Raw genomic sequence first — 23,903 nt, forward strand, 5'->3', positions numbered from 1 at the left:
CTAGTAGAAAAACCGTTCGGGAAGTAGTCTTCTGTTAGTATATACTAGCAGTATCACCCGGCGTTGCTCGGTTTGTAGGGAAATAACTGTAAGCATTTTTAGAGAGTTATAGCCAAAAAATAGCCAAAAAATGGAAAAAAAAAAAATGATGGTAAATTTTTTTGAGAGTTAAAAGGTCGAGTTGCGTCCCCTAGACAGTCTGTGGTTGTGTTTCTGATTCTCGACCCCATGTCGAATTTATCGATTTTTTTTTTCAGAACTGGGGGAACTTTTCAAAATTTTCGCTGCGTTAGTTTTGAATTATGACAATGGGCTATGTGTGTATCAAATTTCATCAGAATCGGTTGAACGCCGTGGTCAGGGTGAGGGTACAACCTAACAGACACACAGAAACACACACAGACAAACTGCCGTTTATATATAGAGAGATAATGGGTATGAGACGTTGTGTCTCAGCATTTTTGGTGACGTTGATTTATTGGCGTCACCTTTTCGGCGTTGATTTGTTTGACATCAGTCGTTTTAATGTTTCCCTCGTTCCCTCTCTGTATCGCACAGTAAACTAGACTGGTAGTCATGAGACTTGCAACTCCTTTATCGAAAATTAGCTCGATCAGGGAGGATCAGGAGTCAAACAACAACAAAAGCAACGACGAAAGAGGATTTTAGAAAAAAGACTTTCGTCAGCTTTGCCTTTCATTCTTTCGAGGGTCGATAAAATAAAGTACCAGTGAAGATCGGAGGCTGATATCATCTCCTTGCCTCCTCCTCTCAAAACAGCTTGGCATTGCGCCAAAATTAGAAAAGAGCTACGTAACCCACTGTCCTCGTTTGAGGACAATTGTATTTGGTTTATTTATTGCAATAAAGGTTAACTGGACGCTTCCATATGTTTGTTATCCCTATTTATATAACTATCTTCAAAATTTCGACAGGGTTAACCTGGATTAACATGGGTTAACGTAGTTACATTATTGTTTCCGTCAATAACTCACTTCATTTTCACTCTACAGGAATATTTTTTACCAATCAGTGCTTCTTAAAATATTTTACTCTTGGCTGCACTTCCTAAATAACAAAAAAAAAACCCCAAAAAAACAAACAAACAAACAAACAAAACAAAACAAACCATTCCTTCGCGTCACTGGAAATATTTTATTGATAAGGAATACATTAATAAATGCATAACTAAAATCAAGTCAACATAAAGAAACCTAACTCCAAACGGTACTTCATTTATAACTCAAAAATACAGCCACTTTAAACTTTGTATAAATATAAACATTTTGATAGCCTTCTTCAGTTACTGTTACATTCAAAATATATTAATATATTCAAGAATAAATTAAACAGATCTTGCTGTAACAGAGGTTTTAAAATTCACTACTGCGAGACTTGTGGTGGATTTAGGCATAAACTTAAGCTGCAGTTTAAGGGCCTCTAAATTCACAAGGGCTTCGATATAATTAAGAGTAATGTGTTTTCAATGTGTGTGTGGCCTTGTGGGGCGGATTTGTTTACAAGCGGTCTCCAGGTTTTACACAGTATACGGCTTTGCTTAAGTCTAAATCCAGCACAGAAGGAGACCATTTCAATTTATGCAATGGAGTAGAAGTCACTAGGGAAACAAAGATGATGTTGGATATAGGGTGACGGGAAGATTCAAGGACAATCGTATCTACTTTCTTATATACATCAGCGAAAGGCACACACACATCTGTATATGTACATATGTATGTGTGTGTGTCTGTACATGTGTACATACATACATACACACACACACACACACACACACATATGCATATATATAGTGTTAACCTTCGTGGTAAGCGTACGAACATGTCAAATGTACTATTTCTCCTTTGGTTGAAAATAACTAGTGAACAGCCATAGTCGGTTTTCGACCCTTATTGTGATCTCATCAGAGGTGTTTTCATCAGCTGATCCCTCCCAGAAAAAAAACAAAGAACCAGTTCGTTTATATATACATCAAATGTAGTAACTCCCAAAATTTGGGGCCACTAATTTGCATCCTATAAATGTCTAACACGTTATTCAGTATCAGAGGTGAGTCATCAGGAAACCAAGTTCACACAGATTTTGTGTATGTATGTATCTCTCACTCTGATATATATATATATACACACACACACACACACACACAGACACACAGAGAGAGAGAGAGAGAGAGAGAGAGAGAGAGAGAGAGAGAGAGAGAGTACAGTATTATAGACTTAATATTAGCCGATTTAATAATCGGTTCCGTGCACGAAAGTTTACGAAAAATCAATATGAGCATTTATGAGAAAGGCTGTAGGGAAAAGAATGTCACTCCAGATACATACTCTGATGAGTGTCAAGATTTGGCCCCTAAATTCTCGTGTACGAAACCGTTTGTTACAATCGGCTAAAATGGGTCTATAATACTGTATTGAATAAATACTTCATATACCTACTGCATTGATAAATGTCCGTCTGCCTGTTTTTTTTCTACACCCATGGATTCTTAGATGATGGCCACACACACACACAGACACGCCCCCCCCCACGCACACACTTCAAGCGAGTCAAAAGTCGATCATGTGAACCTTACCAACCTGTGTTTTTTCTCATCTTTTATTATCACCTTACCCAACATCGAGAAAAGATGGTGTCCGCAACGTTCTACTTTTATTCCATAACATCTACTCCTTCACTTGTTTCTGTTGTTGATTGTGAACTTAATAATTATTAAATGTGGACGTCATTTAAGCTTTTGGCATTGGTTTTTTTTCGTATTTGACTTGCTTTATATCTATCTATCTATCTATCTATCTATCTATCTATCTATCTATCTATCTATCTATCTATCTATCTATCTATCTATCTATCTATCTATCTATCTATCTATCTATCTATCTATCTATCTATCTATCTATCTATCTATCTATCTGTCTCTGTCTGTATGCATGCCTCACCCATATATCCCTTCTCTGGATCTTTCCTTCTCCTATGTTTCCGACGAAGAGCTCCGCTCGAAACGTTAAACCCTCCTTCTTCCCTTCTTTCCTGAGCGTCCTATAATACTATATTTGTTCCACGTCCTCGTATTGTTGTGTTTTCTCCTTGTGTTTTCATGTTTGGATTAACTATATATATATATATATATATATATATATATATATAGTGGTGGACTGGCCAGGTTGCTAGCTTGCCCGATGGTAAGTGGGCCCCCGCGCCATTAGAGTCCATATATGTGGGCCCATGTTAGTATCTAAGGAGCCCATCTTAAGTTGGGAGAATTTTTTATTCACTCATGGAAGAATACATTAATTATTTCAGCCTGGCTGTGTTTGTAGGCACGCGGACCTAATAAATTGATAACGGAAAATGTGACTGGTAGTTATCTAAACAATTAAAAGACAACGGTGTTGTTTTGTCCTAAGTCAGCTGATCAAGCAGACAAATGATCAAAAGTGTCCCAACCGTGACTATCATGCCTTTTGTTTTTATACATATTTAGGACTACGTTGCACAGTGTGTCATTTCTGTTTTGTTTCGTTATTTATTATTCTTTTTTTTTTTATAGACATGTATGATTTAAGAGATTGATCACGGTCGATTGATCACGGAGAAGTGATCCACCTCTGACGTTACTAAAGGACGTCAACGATATTATTTCATGCGAATTTTTGCGACATATTTTGGGCCCCCGTTGCTTTGACTCTTATCGACGGTGCCAATGATACAGCTGCTGCCGATGATGATGATGATGATCTATCATAATTCCATTCGATGACGAGTACGAAGAAGACGATGAGGAGGGGGAGGAGGAGGAGGAAAGTCATTCTTATCACAATCTCCGTCAACGTCGTCGCTCTCTCTCTCGTCCTCCTCTTCCTTTTCCTCTCTTGTTCTCTTGCTCCTCCTCCTCCTCATCATCATCATCACCACGTCGTCACCATCCTCCTCCTCCTCATCGTCCTCATTATCGTTATTGCCGTCGTCGTCGTCATCGTCAACATCATCATCATCATTGTCGTCATCATCATCATCATCAAGATCACTACCTTTAGAATAACGATAGACATATATATTCAACAATAGCAAAACACCAGGAGCATCACTCCCCCCACTCTCGTCCTCAATAATGATAATATGAAAAAGATAATAATAATAATAATGATAATAATAATAAATGATAATCATAATTTATAATGATTTATTATATTTCTATTTTTCATTTTTATTTATTTTCTTTTTATAATAATAATAATAATAATAATAATAATAATAATGATCGTTTCTTTATAGCGATAATTTATTTTTACCATCAAGTTTTCTTTCAGAACCAAAAAAAACCCCAAAAAATGAAAAAAAAAAAACATAGTAAAAATCATAAAAGAAACAAGAAAAATGTTTCTCTAAAATATGATTAAAATACTTTGGTATTCCATCCTCTCCTCCCCCACCACTCTCGCCCCCTCGCTCTCTGTCTGTCTGTCTCTCTTTCTTGTTGCAATATACCCGCTTTCTATTTCCCCTTATTCTCAGATTGAAATACTGAAATACGCTCTCCACCCTCTCTCTCTTTGTCACTACTCACTCACCTTCATCTCAACCTCAACCTCACCATCCCTATCCCATCCATTACACTCTCTCTCTCCCCTTCCTCCGCCTCCTCATCATCATCATCACCTCTTCTTTTCCTTTTTTCCCTTCTATCTTCAATTACTGACTGACTGACGACATATATACCTTAATATTTTATCTCTCCTACCAACACCGCCTGCCTTTCTCTTTCTCTCTCTCTCTCTCTTAATCTCTCGTTCCACTTGTTCACGCCGCCTTTTTTTTTTTTACAAACAGCTCCTGTGTCGGCATTTTATTGATGGAATAATAAGAAAGAAGACATTAAACATAAAAAAAACCCCAGAAATCATAAAAACAAAAATAAGGAGACAGAAGCGGCAAAGGATTTAGGAGAGCAGGGGACAGGGGGGAAGAAACTTGGGTGTTTTTAGGAACTAGTAGAGCTGAGAAGAGTAAAGTAGATTAGGAGAGAGGAGTAAGGGTTGATCAAATGATGGGATGTTCGTTTCTGATTCACTTTTGAATAGGGCTTACGCCACGTTTCTTCTTTCTTTCTCATATCTCTCACCCTCCTTATTTTCCACCCACTTCTCATCTTTTGTTACCTCCCTTCCTTACCGCCCTCTCCTGTCATAGGTTTGTCTCACCGTTTTTGCATCTATCTATCTATCTATCTATCTATCTATCTGTCTATATATCTATACATTCTCGTACTCACCTCTACCCACCCTCGCACGTCACCCACATAGTACTCTTTATATTATATTCATTGTCATTTTAACAAAAGCGAAATACTGAAAACGATAAGTCCAGAAGGTATTAATATAAATAGACAGATGAATAAATTAATATATACGAAAAGAAACTCCAAATTATTAAAACGATATCGAAATTTCAAACACACACACACCACACACACGTCTGGATGTTGCAGACAAGAGAGTAAAAAAAAAAGGTAGTCTACGAAAAACTCCGAGCAGTAACGAAGTAAATGTGGAGCTTCAAGCAATATAACGCTCGCACGCGCACACACACATTACGAATGCTGCATGGTATCACAAAGGGAATAATGTTATCAAACGGTTATTGTTATCAAAGCTTTTGGGTCTCAAGCACACTCAGAATATTATTGCTATATATATTTCTTTATTGCCCACTAGGGGCTAAACATAGAGGGGGCAAACAAGGACAGACAAACAGATTATGTTGATTACATCGACCCCAGTGCGAAACTGGTACTTTATTTATCGACCCCGAAAGGATGAAAGGCAAAGTCGACCTCGGCGGAATCTGAACTCAGAACGTAGCGGTAGACGAAATACCGCTAAGTATTTCGTCCGGCGCGCTAACGTGTCTGCCAGCTCGCCGCCTTTATTATTGCTATATAATCACTTGATACTGTCATTTGAAGTGATCACAATAAGCGCCTTCAGCTGTACGTGTGTGTTTGATTTTGCGGGTACACACACATACACACACACACATACACACATACACACGCAGTCTCTTCAATAAAGTAAGAAAAGAATCAAAATACATATTTCAAAAATAGATTTGGTTATACAAATAGAACTCAAAAACATGATTGTGTGTGTGTGTGTGTGTGTGTGTGTGTGTGTGTGTGTGTGTGTGTAGGCGCAGAGTTGGATGTGTGGTAAAAAGCTTGCTTTCCAACCTCATGGTTCAGGTTCAGACCCACTGTTTGACACCTTGGACAAGAGTCTTCTAGTATAGCCTCAGGCCAACCGAAAACTTGTGAGTGGATTTGGTAAACGAAAACTGAAAGAAGCCCATCGTAAATGTGTGTGGGTGTATAAGCGCAGGCTTGGGTGTGTGGTAAGAAGCTTGCTTCCCGCTACATGATTTCAAGTTCAGTCCCACTGCGTGGCACCTAGGTCAAAGCCTTGAGAGTGGATTAGGTAGACGGAAACTGAAAGAAGCTCATCGTAAATTGTGTGTGTGTATGTGTATCTTCCACCACCACTTAACAGGTGTTGCTTTGGTTACGTTCCCGCAATTTAGCGTTTCAGCAAATGCACCAACATCGGTTGTCAAGCGATGTTGGGGGGGGGACAAACACAGACACACGAACATATACACACATATACATATATATATATATAGACAGTTTCCGTCAACCAAATCCACTCAAAAGGCTTTGGTCGGCCCGAGGCTATAGTAGAAGACACTTGCCCAAGGTGCCACGCAGTGGGACTGAAACCCGGAACCATGTGATTGGTAAGGAAGCTACTTACCAAAAAAAGTACGTAAATACACAACGAGAGACAAATACGGGACAAACTAACCCCCCCCCCCCCAAAAAAAAAGTCTAACTCCTCCTCAATTGTTGACTGTTTATTACTACCTTGGCTATTGTAAAGGTCTTTATATTTTTGTTGGTAGAACCCATTCGTTGCAATAATGAATGAATTCCCGAGGAAAAGCCTAATTTGTGATTTCGTTTTGTTTTGGTTTAATTAGGCTTGGAAACAACCTATAGAATTTTTATTGGATATATACCAACCTGGAATAAGTAACGTCTATACTTTTATTTTTTCTTCCATTCTTTATACTTATATATATATTTCTATATTTCTATATATATATATTATATATATATATATATTTCTATATTTCTATATATATATATATATATATAGTAATATATTTTCTATATTCTATATATATAATAATATAATTATATATATATATTATATATATTTCTATATTTCTATATATATATATATATATAATATAAAATTAAGGATAATTTTAATGATTTTATTAAGTGACCAGCAGGAAATAAAAAACTTACCTGTAACATTTTATATCAATTTATAATTATAAATTAGTGTGTGTATATATATATATATATATATGCATGCACACATACATTCACACAGGTACATCTTTTACTTCTTTCAATCATAGGACTGTGGCCATGCCGGGCCACCTCCTTGAAGGGCTTCGTCGAACTAGTCAAAACTAGTCTTTTATCTTAAAGCTTGGCACTTATTCTATCGGTCGCTTTTGCCGATCCGCTAAATTCCGGGAACGTAAACAAACCAACACCTGTTGTCAAGCGGTGGTGGCAGATAAACACACACACACACATACATACACACACGGTGGGCTTCTTTCAGTTTCCTTCTACGAATTGTACGGTGGTCGACTAGAATATATAGCTAATGACTCTAGCCCAAAGTGCCATGAAGCGGGACTGAACTCTGAACCATGTGGTTGGGAAGCAAGCTACACACACACACACAAACACGCGCAAAATTTTCGATCGGCAGAATTCACTTAGTGACTCAAGGCCCGAGTGTTTCGTGAATATATATGTCAGTTAGTAACTGCCGACGAAAAACAATAATAATAATAATAATAATAATAATAATAATAAACATTATTTTTATTCTAATTTTCATTATTATTACTATTATTCTTAGAGAATTTAAATAATAAAAACAAATTTTTAAAGAACCCGTCAAAGAAAAAGATGAAACAGAAGAAATATAAAAGGAAACAGGTACAGATAGCGATGAGAAAGAAAAATAGAAATTCCTCTATTGTAATAATAATAATAATGATAACCTTCTTTCTTCTGTGACAGGGAAATTCCCCACTATAACCTGAGACTGTCGTCTTGAAAGCAAATTGTCTTTTCCCTTTCTGTATAACACCTTCCGGAACGCAGATCCGTCCATGATCTAACAAAAGACGCCATGAATCATTTGTCTGTCTGTGTTGCTTTCTACACTCATGTCGTGTGACTAATTCCACCGAATGCTTTGTGTTATAATTGCTTAATCTCAATGGATCTCCGTCGGTTTCGACTAACTAATTAACGGAACTGTCTGCTCATTGAATTATATAGAGCAAATGCCTGGCTGAGTATTCCAGAAACTCGCGGAGTTTTATCAATAATTTCTCTCTCTTATTTTATATACTCATATCATGTGATGTGATTAATTCCACCGAATACTTTGTATTATAATTGCTTACTTAAAGGTTGTGACCTGACAGAATAGTCAGCATGAAGGCTGCGAGCTGGCAGAAACGTTAGCACGTCGGGCGAAATGCTTAGCGGCATTTCTTCTGCCGTTACGTTCTGAGTTCAAATTCCGCCGAGGTCGACTTTGCCTTTCATCCTTTCGGGGTCCATAAATTAAGTACCAGTTACGCACTGGGGTTGATGTAATCGACTTAACCCATTTGTCTGTCCTTGTTTGCCCCTCTATGTTTAGCCCCTTGTGGGCAATAAAGAAACAAGAATAGTCAGCATACCAGACAAATTGCTTAGCGGCATTTCGTCCGTCTTTCCGTACTGAGTTCCTCCGAGCTTGACTTTGCCTTTCTTTCTTTCTTCTTTTCTTCTTTCTTTCTCTTTCTTCTTGTCTTTTCTTCTTCTTTCTCTTCTCTTTATTTCTTCTTTCTTCTTTCTTTCTTTCTTTCTTTCTTTCTTTCTTTTCTTTTTCTTCTTTTCTTCTTTCTTTACTTTCTTTCTTCTCTTCCTCGACTTTCTTTCTTTCCAAGGATAATGAAATAAGTACCAGTTTATTATTGGGGTCTACGTAATCGGCTAAACCAAAAAATGCAGGGCTTGTGCTAAGTAAGAGTAGAAAGAATTATAATTATTCACTCTAAAGTGGCCAGTTGGCAGACCGGTTAGAGCGTCAGACAAAATTATTAACGGCATTTCCTCCGACTTATTACGTTCTGAGTTCATATCCTGCCGTGGTTGACTTTGACCTTTCATCCTTTCGGGAGTCGATAAAATAAAGTACTAGTTGAGCACTTGGGTCGATATAATCGACTTACCCTCTTCCCCTAAAATTACTGGCCTTGTAACCAAAATTTGAAACCATTATAATTGCTTACCCTTAATGGATCTCCGTTGGTTTCGACGGTAAGATGGGGATTGCTGTTTTTCGAGTAATTAACCGAACTAAGCTGTTTGCTCATTGAATTGTTGGACAAATGAGTGACTGAGTATTCCACAGACACGTATAGCCTTAAATGTAATAGTTCTCGTTTAGAATCAGCACGACACAGTTTATGACTAGGCTATGTTTTTGAATCACTGGTACAAACTATACAGACATTTTTCGTTTACCCAATGTCACAAAGTATGACTCATTCCAGTGCTATGTGAAAACAACGAACAATCCCCCCTCCCCCTCCAAAAAGAACCCCTCCCAAACTCAACAAACCTCCGAAGATCACCAAAATCTAAAGAAAACATATCCTCCCAAAGACAAAAAACAAAACAAGAAACAAAAATCAAAGTAACAAAAGCATAAAACCCCTTCTAAACCATAAAAAATACCACACCTCCTCCCCACAAAACTCCCTCCCTTCATGCAAAATTCCTTCACCCCTCAAAAAAATTTGTTCAAAATATCAGTAAGTGATATTGAACCCGGGGACTGTTGATTGCGAAACGAGCTTAACCACTTGGCTATTCTCGTGACATAATTCACATGCACACGTGCACACACACACGCGCACACACACACACACACACACACACACACAGATTACCGTATTTGATAGCAGCAAAGACGCACGGGTATAGTAGATGCACTCCAACTTCGCATATTGCACCCAGGGTGAGTTATTTTGCGAAATAAGTCTTTGAGGTAAAAAAAAGAAAGAAAAATCGTCTTAAATACTCTTTTGCTCTTTTACTTGTTTCAGTCAGTTGCTGGATCACCGCCTGTAGTCGAGCAAATCGACCCCCAGGACTTATTCTTTGTAAGCCTAGTACTTATTCTGTCGGTCTGTTTTGTCGAACCGCTAAGTTACGGGGACGTAAACACACCAGCATCGGTTGTCAAGCGATGTTGAGGGGACAAACACACACACACACACACACACACACACACACACACACACACACACACACACACAACACACCACACACACAACACACACACACCACACACACATATATATATATATATATATATATATACGACAGGCTTCTTTCAGTTTCCGTCTACCAAATCGACTCACAAGGCTTTGGTCGGCCCGAGGCTATATAGTAGAAGACATTTGCCTAAGGTGCCATGCAGTGGGACTGAACCCGGAACCATGTGCTTCGCAAGCAAGCTACTTACCGCACAGCCACTCCTACGCCTGGTAGGTTTATCATTCAAATACCAAACAGTGTCATTCACCTGATTCCATTTTAGCAGTCATTCTTTTCTTTCATGATGATGATGATGACGATGATAATTAGGAGGTGAAGTAAGAGGTGTATTGTAAAAAATAATTAACATTCAACACCTCATCACTGAAACAGTTATCATTATTAGTAACATTAGCAACCCTTTCCCCCATTATCATCAACAATAGCATCATCATCATCTTTATCCATCATCATTTGTAGCGTTATCATTGTAATCTTCATCATCGCCGTCGTCACCACCATCATCATCGTTGTCATTGACATCGTTACCACCACCGCCACCATCACCATAATCATCGTCATCGACATCATCCTCATCATCATCACTGCCACTACCGTCATCACCTGCACCAGCACCAGCACCACCATCATCATTATCATCACCATTATGGAACAGCAATCATGTCTCACCTGCACCGACTTCAACTAACAGCGAGAAAGCCATTGTACCTAACGGAAACGTCATGGCCATGGCTGGCTTATTTTTTTATCAAAATGCTACACAATGCTGAGCTGACGGAATAGAGTGACTGTGTGGTAAGTAGATTGCTTACCAACCATATGGTTCCGGGTTCAGTCACACTGCGTGGCACCTTGGGCAACTGTCTTCTGCTATATCCTCGGGAGCGACCAAAGCCTTGTGAGTGGATTTGGTAGACGAGACGAAAACTGAAAGAAGCCCGTCGTATATATGTATATGTATATATATATGTGTGTGTGTGTTTCAGTGTTTGTTCCCCACCATCGCTTGACAACCGATGCTGATGTGTTTACGTCCCCGTTACTTAGCGGATCGGCAAAACAGACCGATACAATAAGTACTAGGCTTACAAAAGTATAAGTCTTGGGGTCGATTTGCTCGACTAAAGGCGGTGCTCCAGCATAGCCGCACTCAAATAACTGAATCAAATAAAAGTGTTAAAATAGGTGCGGCTGTGTGGGTTAACGAGTTCGCTTCACGAGCAAGTAGTTCCGGGTTCGGTCCCACTGCACGGTATTTTATTTATCTATTATAGTTCATTTCTCACCATATGGCACAGTCTTCGTTGTGTTGTGGCATTATATATATATAATGTACCTATATATATATATATATATATATATATATATAGGCGCAGGAGTGGCTGTGTGGTAAGTAGCTTGCTTACCAACCACATGGTTCCGGGTTCAGTCCCACTGCGTGGCACCTTGGGAAAGTGCCTTCTATTATAGCCTCGGGCCGACCAAAGCCTTGTGAGTGGATTTGGTAGACGGAAACTGAAAGAAGCCCGTCGTATATATGTATATATATATATGTGTGTGCGTGTATGTTTGTGTGTCTGTGTTTGTCCCCCTAGCATTGCTTGACAACCGATGCTGGTGTGTTTATGTCCCCGTCACTTAGAGACCGATAGAATAAGTACTGGGCTTACAAAGAATAAGTCCAGGGGTCGAGTTGCTCGACAAATGACTGGAACAAGTAAAGAGTATATGTACATGTATTTGTGTATGTGTGTGTATATTATATATATATATATATATATATATATATATATATATATATATATATATAGAGAGAGAGAGAGAGAGAGAGAGAGAGAGAGAGATGCACGAGTGGCTGTGTGTTAAGATGCTTGCTTCCCAACCACATGATTCCGTGTTCAGTTCCACTGCATGGCACTTTAGGAAAGTGGTCTGCTATAGCCTCGGGCCCACCAGGAAGGAGTACGCTTAGACAGCTATTTAATAAACGTATTCCTTCCAGTTGACTATTCATTCAACTTTTATTTATTACACAAGTTGAATGCCTGAGCCTAGAGTTGGAATACTACCGGCTATTTGGTAATTCTAAGGATGAACGACCTCTATTTTGTACTTTCCAAACTTTGACCCTCCATAAATCTTAAATTTTATTTTGGCGCGTATGGAAGCAACTGTCTTCGAAGACTCATATTGTCGTTCAATGCTCGAAATGAGGAGTAGATAGACAGCCGACGACTGACGAAGGGTCGTTCTTTATGTTACTTCTGTTTTTCATTTGTTTCTCTCGTTGTTTGCGTATTGAACTCATTTGCTTTCGTATTTCATGTTATTTACTGTTTGATGACGTTCTGTACCCACATATGCGCGCGCGCGCCTGCGTGTGTGTGTATATATGCACATACATATATGCGTATATATATATATATATATATATATATATATATATATACGAGGGGTGTTCAATAAGTAATGCCCCTGACCCACTTGCAGTTTTTTGATCTAGCTGAAATTTTGCATGTGCAATTATTTATATCTCTATAGATTAAGTGGCAAATTACAGCTCTGAACTAATTGTGGTTTCCGATTTACAGGTGTTTGAACTGAGTCAAGTGTGAAATGGAGCATGTTGAGTGTCGAGCAGTGATCCGGTTTTTGTATTTGAAAGGACGCACACCACGGGAGACTTTTGATGAAATGAAAGTAACTTCTGGTGATGATGCCTCATCATATGACCTTGTAAAACGCTGGCATCGTGAATTCAAACATGGTCGGAACTCTGTGGAAACAGCTCCCAGATCTGGTCACCCCCTTCTGCCATTGATGAGGCATCTGTCTGTCAAGTTGAGGCTGCCATTTTGGAAGATCGACGCATAGCTATTCGCCAAATAGCCCATGAGGTCAAGATTAGTACCGGGTCTGTGGAAAATATCATTCATGACCATTTGCATATGCAAAAGGTGTCTACCAGATGGATTCCCAGGTTGCTCACACCTTTCCAGAAGCAAGAACGCGTCGATTGCTCGAGGATGAATTTGGAGATGTGCCAAGAAGATGAGTCAAAATTTTTCAAAAGACTGATGGCATAGGATAAAACCTGGGTCCATCACTATGATCCAGAGACCAAAGCCCAGTCAATGCAGTGGAAGCACCGTGACTCACCTCCTCCAAAGAAGGCAAGGGTGCAGCCCTCCGCTGGCAAGGTCATGCTTACAGTCTTCTGGGACCAGGACGGAGTAGTGAAAACAGATTTCCTGGCAAAGGGTGCCACAATTACAGGAGTCTATTATGCTTCACTTTTGAGGAAATTAAGAGAAGCTATCAAAATCAAGAGGCGGGGCAAGATCAGCAAAGACATCCTCCTCCTGCAGGACAACGCTCCGATCCACAACTCGCGTGTCGCCAGATCAGAAGCACAGGCGTGCGGCTATGAACTCATCCCCCATCCCCCTACTCCCCTGACCTTGCACCCTCTGATTTTCACCTCTTCCCAGCCATGAATTTGTTTTTGAAAGGAAAGCGTTTCCCAGATGATGCAGCCTTGATTTCTGAAGTCACGTCGTGGTTGGAGGACCAAGCTGGGGTCTTCTACAAAAACGGTCTTCAGAGCTGCATCAAACGATGGGAGAAATGCGTAACTCTGGGTGGTTCCTATGTAGGAAAAGACTAATAACTGTGCCAAGTGTCATTGCTCTACTGCTATGGGAAGTGGGTCGTATATATAATGTATATGGGTATAAGTGTTTGTCTCCCCCACCATCTCTTGACAACCGATGTTGGTGTGTTTACGTCTCTGTAACTTAGCGGTTCGGCAAAAGAGACCAGGCTTACAAAGAATATGACCTGGTGTCGATTTGTTCGACTAAAGGTGGTGCTCCAGCATGGCCGTAGTCAAATGACGAAAACAAGTGAAAGACTACATACACACACACGTATGTATATTTTTAGGTGTGGAGGCGCAATGGCCCAGTGGTTAGGACAGCGTACTTGCGGTCGTAGGATTCCTTAACTGGCTCCGGTAGGGGTGGGTGGGTGGCGAACCATGCTATACTCTTTCACCACAACTTTCTCTCACTCTTCCTGTTTCTGTTGTACCTGTATTTCAAAGGACCAGCCTTGTCACACTCCGTGTCACGCTGAATCTCCCCGAGAACTACGTTAAGGGTACACGTATCTGTGTAGTGCTCAGCTACTTGCGCGTTAATTTCACGAGCAGGCTGTTCCGTTGATTGGATCTACTGGAACCCTCGTCGTCGTAACCGACGGAGTGCCACGTGTATATTTTTAGGTATGTATGTGTGTCTGGCTTCAAGTTCATATCGACCGGTGCGAAAACTCGGTGTTGTGTCAAGTACTCAACTCAGTTATTCGAGGAACATATATTAAAATAAATAGAAGTATAAAACGAAGCTTCTTAATTCTCATATTACTTATAATATTGTGCTTTACTTTATTTTGTCTGTTGAAACGATACAAAGATGTCTTCCTCACTGTACCATCTCTTAATCACCAAAATATATATATAGATATATTTTGGGAAGAAGACAAGCTTCGGTAGATTTGTCAGAAATTTTTCATATATGATTGTAAAATGTGTGTCAGGAAGACGAGAGATATTGATATGATCTATTATGATGAATTGAGGGCGACACAGAGCAAACAAATTAATAGGGGAAAAGAGTTGGTTCGTTTCGGTAAGAATTAATCACATTGCTCACTTTCACTTAACCCTATACACTCTAGTTTGTCTAGCGAGACAAACTCGGGTGAAAAATGGAAAAAAAGAAAAGAAAGAAAAGTAATGTGACGACGACGACGATGACGACTGCGACGTCATCTGTGATAAGAGCGAAAACTTTCAGATGAACTCGCGTCCTTTTTTTTGACATTCTTCTTCTTCTTTCTCTTCCTTCTTTCTTCTTCTTCCGTTTCCTTCTTCTTCTTTCTTTTCCTTCTTCTTCTTTCTTTTCCTTCTTCTTCTTTCTTTTCCTTCTTCTTCTTCTTCTTCTTCTTCTTCTTCTTCTCATTTCTTTTCCTTCTTTCTCTTCCTTCTTTTCCTTCTTCTTTCTCTTTCTTCTTCTTCTGTCTTTTCCTTCGTTTCTTTCTTTCTTTCTTTCTTTCTTTCTTCGTCTTTTTTCTTCTTCCTCTTCCCCTCCCTCCTTTACCCCTCCTTTTCTTTCTTACTTTCTTTTCCTCCTCTTTCTCTTCCTTCTGTCTTTTCCTCCTCCTTTCTTCTTCTTCTTCTTCTTCTTCCACCACCACCACCACCAGTTCATACCCCACTTCCTCCTCCTCCTGTTACTCTGACTAATAAGCAGAAATACGTAAGTGTATGGTTCGACGGCAGGGTCAGAGATTGAAAGCTGTTCGTGGCGTTTCGGTTATCTATCATTAGCTACTTGTTCGTTACTTCCCAAGATGAATGATGATGTGTTCAGAACGAAAACTGAGGAACGGGGTAAAAGAAGAAAACAAAAAGAAAAAGCATCAAACGAAGAAACAGAAATGGCAGCATCTTCTCTTCGCTGAAAACTGAGAAACGCATCGAATTAAAGACTCGCGTCGATATTAAAGTCTCGTCATATTACAGACAATCAGATTATAGTGAAGGTTTTTTTTTTATTCCACACCCACCCCCACGAAAAGGCAACGAGCTGGTAGAGTCGTTACCATGCTGGACAAAATGATTAGCGGTATTTCATGTGGCTCTTTACGCTCCGAGTTCAAATTCCGCCGAGGGCGACATCTTTTCAAGGGCGTCAAAATAAGTACCAGTTGAGCAGTGGTGTCGATTTAATCGACTTAACACGTCCCCTGAACTTGCTGGCCTTACTCTTTACTCTTTTACTTGTTTCAGTCATTTGACTGCGGCCATGCTGGAGCACCGCCTTTAATCGAGCAACTCGACCCCGGGACTTATTCTTTTGTAAGCCCAGTACTTATTCTATCGGTCTCTTTTGCCGAACCGCTAAGTAACGGGGACGTAAACACACCAGCATCGGTTGTCAAGCAATGCTAGGGGGACAAACACAGACACACAAACACACACACATATATATATACATATATACGACGGGCTTCTTTCAGTTTCCGTCTACCAAATCCACTCACAAGGCATTGGTCGGCCCAGGGCTATAGCAGAAGACACGTGCCCAAGGTGCCACGCAGTGGGACTGAACCTGGAACCATGTGGTTGGTTAGCAAGCTACTTACCACACAGCCACTCACCACACAGCCACTCCAAAATTATTATTATTATTATTATTGAGTGAGAGAGCAATGCATACCATCAAAGTGACACTTGTGTACAAATATACGAAGCTCAATATACCCATCGTGATGACGCGTCTGATAAGGGTACACCAGGAACATGGATCATAATGATATGTGCGCGACATGGTGATTTCATATCAAGATAAACAGCGCATGACCTTACAGGTAGGGCCCAGTTAGAATTTTCTTCAGGTCGAGTAGCCCATCCCGCTCAAAGGCCTTTGAATAAGGGTTGTTTAAGGATGTTGAACGAAACACTCGTTTCCAAAGGTGAATTATTCAAACCCCAAAGAATTCCTCTCAACACATGGCTATGATGCTCCTTCACTATTTCTGCTCGTGATCAAAGATGCACAAGGGACATGCTCAGTTGATTAACGTCAAATAACTGACAAGCAAATCTCTGGTACTGAACTGAATATTTGCCGTAGCTCATCTTTTTACTCCATGTCAAACACGTGTATCATAACACCTCCAATCAATTAAGATCAGAAGCTATGAGAGCCAGTGCCTTGATTTGCATCAGGGCATTATTATTATTAAGAGGTCGACTTTGCCTTTCGTCCTTTCGGGGTCGATAAATTTAGTACTCGTTGCGTACTGGCGTTGATCTAATCGACTGGCCCCCACCTCCCTCAAAATTTCGGGCCTTGTGCCTATAGTAGAAAGGATTATTATTAAGGCGGCAAGACGGTGGAATCCTTAGCATGCTGGACGAAATGCTTAGCGATATTTCACTCGTCGCGACGTTCTGAGTTCAAATCCCGCCGAGGTCGACTTTGCCTTTCATCCTTTCAGGGTATATAAAAAAAAATACTAGTTGAGGGGTGGGATCGATGTAACCTATTTGTCCCCTCCCAACAAAATACAGGTCTTGTGCCTTCAGTAGAAAGGATTATTATTATCATCATCATTATTATTATTATTATTATTATTATTATTATTATTATTATTATTATTATTATTAAGGCAGCGAGCTGACAGAATGTTTTGCATGCCGGGCCAAATGCTTAGCGTATTTTGCCCGTCGCTACGTTCTCAGTTCAGATTCCGCCGAGGTCGATTTTACCTTTCATCCTTTCGGGGTCGATAACATATGTAGTGGGGTCGATGTAATCGAGTAGTCCCCGCTTCACAATTTCAGGCCTTGTGCCTACAGTAGAAAGGATTATTATTATTATTATTATTATTATTTTTTTAAGGTGGCGAGAGCTGGCAGAGTTGTTAGCGCGCTGGATGAAATGCTTAGTGGTATTTCTTCCGGTTTTTTACTTTCTGAGTTCAAATTCCACCGAGGTCAACTTTATCTTTCAGTCTTTCGGGGTCGATGAAATAAGTACCAGTTATGCACTGGGTTTCGAAAGAATAGACGAACACCACTTCATCTTAAAATCACTGACCTTGTGCTAGAATTTGCAACCATTATTCCACCCTTCCTTTGTAAGTGATTAACGGAGACGAAACCTACAAAGAATTCTCGTTTACGTACAAAGGAAAAATCTGTCTTTGACTCGGATACATTTGGAAATGAATTTAGGTTGTTAAATTTCTAATGAGTTTGTTGGCACATATCAAATCGTGTTTTGCAAATACTTTGAACTAATTAAAACATAATTTGATATTCACGGGAAATTAATCCAATCTTTTAGTGAGATATTTATCATCTTTAAATTTCAAGCTTATTATATCAACTTATTGATTGGAAGCTTATGGGAATAAAACGTGAAATTTATGAACGAGACAATTGATCTCTGATATAAACATTTCATGTTTAACATTTGAATAAGAGAAAAAATAGCAACATCAGTAACAACTAGATATTGATTCCTGTCCGTTTATCTATTCGTTGTGGAATATTGGAATATTCGAAGCACGACTGAATACAGTAGATATTTCGTTGTTAAATTAAGAAAATAATACATGTATCCCAAGTTGACAGATGCAGCAAGAAATTACAAAGTCCTTAAACCTTATTTTATTTTCTGCCGTTGTAGAAATCAAGATGCTGGTGATAAAAGAACGAAATTCATACAACATACTGTGAATAAACTTGGCAAATATGCAGCTGTGAGTTTAGAATAAGATTCTGATTAAAACGAAATACGCATGAGAGAGAACTCCCACAGATAAAGAATTCTTTACCCCACAGCAAATATTGAAGAAATTTTTTATTGCTCTGTGTGAGTCCCGCTCACAGAAACATATTTTACAGGTGTAATCAATAAGTTCACGGAATCTACCTGACCTGATGAATGAACCGAAGTGGGTATCGGTAAAAAAAAAAAAAAAGATAAAAATAAAGAAAAAAATGGTAAAATTTCAGTTCGAACGGGAAAAGGACTGTCGAGTTGTAGGTGTGTGTAACAAGATGAGTCAACGCGAAGACGAAGCGTTATCGATTGGCTTGCACTTTAACAAAGATGCTTTTAGATCCGTTGATAAGAGGAGATTTTTAAGATTGAAGTGCCATAGTGTAATTATATATATACCGTCTTCGTTTTCACTTTTCTAAAAGAATTTCTTAGTTTCTTTTTTGAAATTAATTACCTTATCCATTAAGATTCAGCGGCGACATTCCTTTAGGGTTGTACTAATATTACGTGTAATCATCAGACTTCAGGAATGCAATAAATTGGTAAAAAAATATATATACATAAAATGAAATAAAAAAATAAAAAAATCGTGAGACAAAAATAAGTAAACAAACAACAACAAACAACAAATAAACAAACGACATTCTTCCTTTACCCGAACGGAAGGAAAGATATAGAATACCAAAGAGGAACTGGCTGAAAAATCTGAATCCCTCAGTCTTTGATTATGGCTATGAGTTGGCTGGATTAGTCTTGAAGAGAATCTCTTATTTCCTCGGCATTTTGATCTTGATATTTTTATCGTTCCTCTTTTACTTGATTCAGTCATAGGACTGCGGCCATGCAGGGGCACCGCCTTAAAAGTTTTAGTCAAACAAATCGATTAAATCTTTTTTAAAAACCTTTTTAAAGCCTTTTCTTTTTTTTTAAAGCACTTTCTTGTTTTGTTTTTTTTAAGTCTGGTACTTAATCTGTGGGATTTTCTTTTTTTCCCGAGCCGCTAAGGTACGGGGATGTAAACAAACCAGCACCGGTTGTCAAGCGGTAGGAGGGGTGGACAAAGTCACACACGCATGTTCATATCTATATATACACATATACGTATATAGAGATTGTGATGCATATATACACGCATGGGCTTGACATATAAAATATACATATGTATACACATGTAATATATATATATATATATATATAAGCAAAACTTGAAGATATTCAGATCAACACTCGTGTCTAAACATATAGATATTTATATATTTCCAGAACAAATTTACATGTAGTACAAAAACCACCAGAAAACTAAGAGGAGAGGGCATGGTATTTCAGGTCCGACAGCTGTTTAGGAAGGTGGAGGTCGGAATTACGTAATAGTTGTAATGTTGGCAGATGGATTGTGTAAAATGTCCAAGATATACCACCAGTAGTGGATGCATACAAACGTTACCGTAAATCCCGGCTTCCGTCGTCAGGGTGGAAAGATAGGCAACTATATATGTATAAATGACGAGCTTCCACACACTTTCCGTTTATCAAATTCATTTATAAGGTATTGCTCAAAACGGAGTTATAGTATATAACATTTGCCCAAGGCGCCGCGCTGTGCAGTGGGACTGAACTTTAAATCATATGGTTGCAGTGCCAGCTTCTTAACCATACAGCTATCCCTGCGTCCGATAGAGCTGGTTTTCATCTGTTGACTCTACACCTTATATATCCTTTATCTTGTTTCAGTTATTGGATTGTGCCATTGCTGGGGCACCACCTTAAAGGGTTTATTAGTCAAACGAATCAACCCTCTTATTTGTTCTTTTAAAGCTTGACTCTGTTGGTCACTTATGCTGAACCGCTAAGTTACTGGAATGTACAGAAACCAACGCTAGTTGTCAAGCTATAGTGTGCGTGTGTGTGTCTGTGTGTGTGTGTGTGTGTGTGTGTGTGTGTGTGTGTGTGAGTTTGTGGGAGCAGATATAAAGACACACTCCCATACATCGGACTTCTTTCGGTTTCCGTCTACCAAATCCACACATAAGGCTTTAGTCGGTCACACAGTACAACTGAACGCAGAACCATGTGGCCGAGAAGCTAACTTCTTTATTATACAGCAACACCTGCGCCTCCGTGTGTGTACGAATGGAGAGCCTGGCTGATTGTATGCATGCAACACAGAGGGAACTGGCAATTGTTGGCAAGCCGATCGATCCCTGAACAGTGAGAGGACACCTGGCCGGTAGCTGATATATGGTCAGAGAGGTCGTTTCTTACATTAGATATCTTTCACCATATTCTGCAACGCAGCTTTTTCTTTTCGAAACACGAAGATATAATTCTAGGAAGATATGGCTGCTATTTTTTGCCGGTCATAATTGAGAAGCTATTTAAATCGGACAAGCGACACATCTGAAGAATCATATTAAATCTTTGACGAAAAACCGCATAATTTGCGAGAACCAGTCTAACAGCGTTAGAAACACGTCGCACTTATTTTCGGTTTTCAAAACACTTTAACAATGAGAGCACAAGAATAATTACAAGGCAATTACGATCTGTGATTCTTTTACATTTGGAATTTAAATAGATTTTTGAGATCTTTATTTTTGCTGAACGCCTATGTTGTCTTCAACGATTTCAATGGAAGTATATTACAATTTAATCGCATTTTATTTTATTCTCAAAGAAATAATATGCCATGTTATTTTCTTTCAAAAATGCTGTTTGCAAAATAGAAAAAAAGGAAAGCAAGAAAAAGAGAGAAAATGATTGCATTTGTGTTGTTTATTGTTGAATTTTTAACTAATTTTTGTAGTTACAAGATATTGTATAAGTGTCATCTTTTAATATATTATGTATATGATATAGGTAATACTTGCATGCATATATATATTATTATATATTATATATATATATATAATATTATGTGTGTGTGTGTCTCTATCTATCTATCGCTCCCTCCCTCTCTCTCTATATATATATATGATGAAAATATATTATTCATATAATATGCACATTTACATATTATATACCTTCACAATATACATGTCTGCCTCTGTGTGTATACGTGTGCATCAGTAGCACTTGATAACACCTACATACATGCAAACAATCCACATATGTATACACACATGCGCTCCTCCTAGACACATACATATATACTTATATAACGCATGCATACATATATGCGTTTAAACATACATTTGTGTCATATATATGTAGATAAATAGGTGTGTGTATATATATATGTAGATATATAGGTGTATATATATATATATGTGTATATATATATATACATGTAGATATATAGTAGTGTATATATATGTAGATATATAGGTGTGTGTGTGTGCGTATATATATATATATATGTAGATATAATGGTGTGTATATATATATTAAATATATAGGTGTATAATATATATATACACAGACCTATATATGTGTGGGAGTATATACATACATATGTGGAATTATATATATATATATATGTATGTATCTATATATATATATAATATATAGACAAACATATATGGAGTATAAATATACATGTGGAGTATATATATATATATATGTATATATATATATATATATATATATATATATATGTGTGTGTGTGTATTAAACAGATTAATATGCGATATTTTAGTTCAGTTTGTTTGGACGATTACAGGCAAAAATGTTACATTTGTTAAAAATATAAGAAAAATCACAGCTGTAAGTCGACTGTTAGTCTATTATAAAATAGTTTAAAACAGTCAATTTAGCAGTAAGTAATTTCCATTAAACGCAACTAGAAAAATATAAAAAACAAAGGTAAACAAACAAAAAAGTAATTAAAAAGCAGAAAAGAATGATAGAAACTTAAAAAAAAAAAATTATCATTAACAGCTCAAATCAAGTACGTGATAAAAACAGAATTGGAAATCTTATCGTATTTGGTTTTTTTTACATAAGAACAAATAGGAAATTTATTGCTTCTCTTCGCCATCATATTTTCCCCCTCTTCTATGTGGAGGCGCAATAGCCCAGTGGTTAGGGCAGCGGACTCGCGGTCGTAGGATCGCGGTTTCGATTCCCAGACCGGGCGTTGTGAGTGTTTATTGAGCGAAAACAACTAAAAAGCTCCACGAGGCTCCGGCAGGGGATGGTGGTGATCCCTGCTGTACTGTTTCACCACAACTTTCTCTCACTCTTACTTCCTGTTTCTGTTGTATTTCAAAGGGCCGGCCTTGTCACTCTCTGTGTCACGCTGAATACCCGAGAGAACTACGTTAAGGGTACACGTGTCTGTGGAGTGCTCAGCCACTTACACGTTAATTTCACGAGCAGGCTGTTCCGTTGATCGGATCAACCGGAACCCTCATCGTCGTAACCGACGGAGTGCTTCCACTTCCACTTTCCCTCTTCTATAAAGATATTGCTAAAAAACAAACAAAAAACTCAAAACCGACAACAAAAATTAGAAGTAAAAAGAAAAGATGTGAAAAGAACATGGTGGTGTGCTTAAGAAGTTCGCTTTCCAACTACGTGGATTCAGGTTCAATCCTGATGAGGAGGACTTTCAGATCAAGGTGTTTTCTATTCTAGCGTCAAACCGACAACAAAAATTAAAAGTAAAAAGAAAAGATGTGAAAAGAACATGGTGGTGTGCTTAAGAAGTTCGCTTTCCAACTACGTGGATTCAGGTTCAGTCCTGATGAGGAGGACTTTCAGATCAAGGTGTTTTCTATTCTAGCGTCAAACCGATAAATGCCTTGTTTTGGTGAATTCATTAAACGGAAATTGTGAAGATGCACACCACACACACACACACACACACACACACACACTATACATATGTACGTGTGAGTGTCTTTGTGTTTATCCCCTACACTGCTAGGGAACCGGTATTGGTTTGTTTGCGTTCCTGTAACAGCGGTTCGGTTAAAAAGAAGTGTAGAGTAAATACTAGACTTAAAATAAGTAGTATGGTTGGTTTGTTTGACTAACTCTACTCGGCGGTGCTCTAGTATGGCCGCAGTCCATGACTGAAAGAATAATTATTA

Source organism: Octopus sinensis, linkage group LG16 (genome assembly GCF_006345805.1).
Source record: "Octopus sinensis linkage group LG16, ASM634580v1, whole genome shotgun sequence".
In the NCBI taxonomy this organism is placed as follows: Eukaryota; Metazoa; Mollusca; class Cephalopoda; order Octopoda; family Octopodidae; genus Octopus; species Octopus sinensis.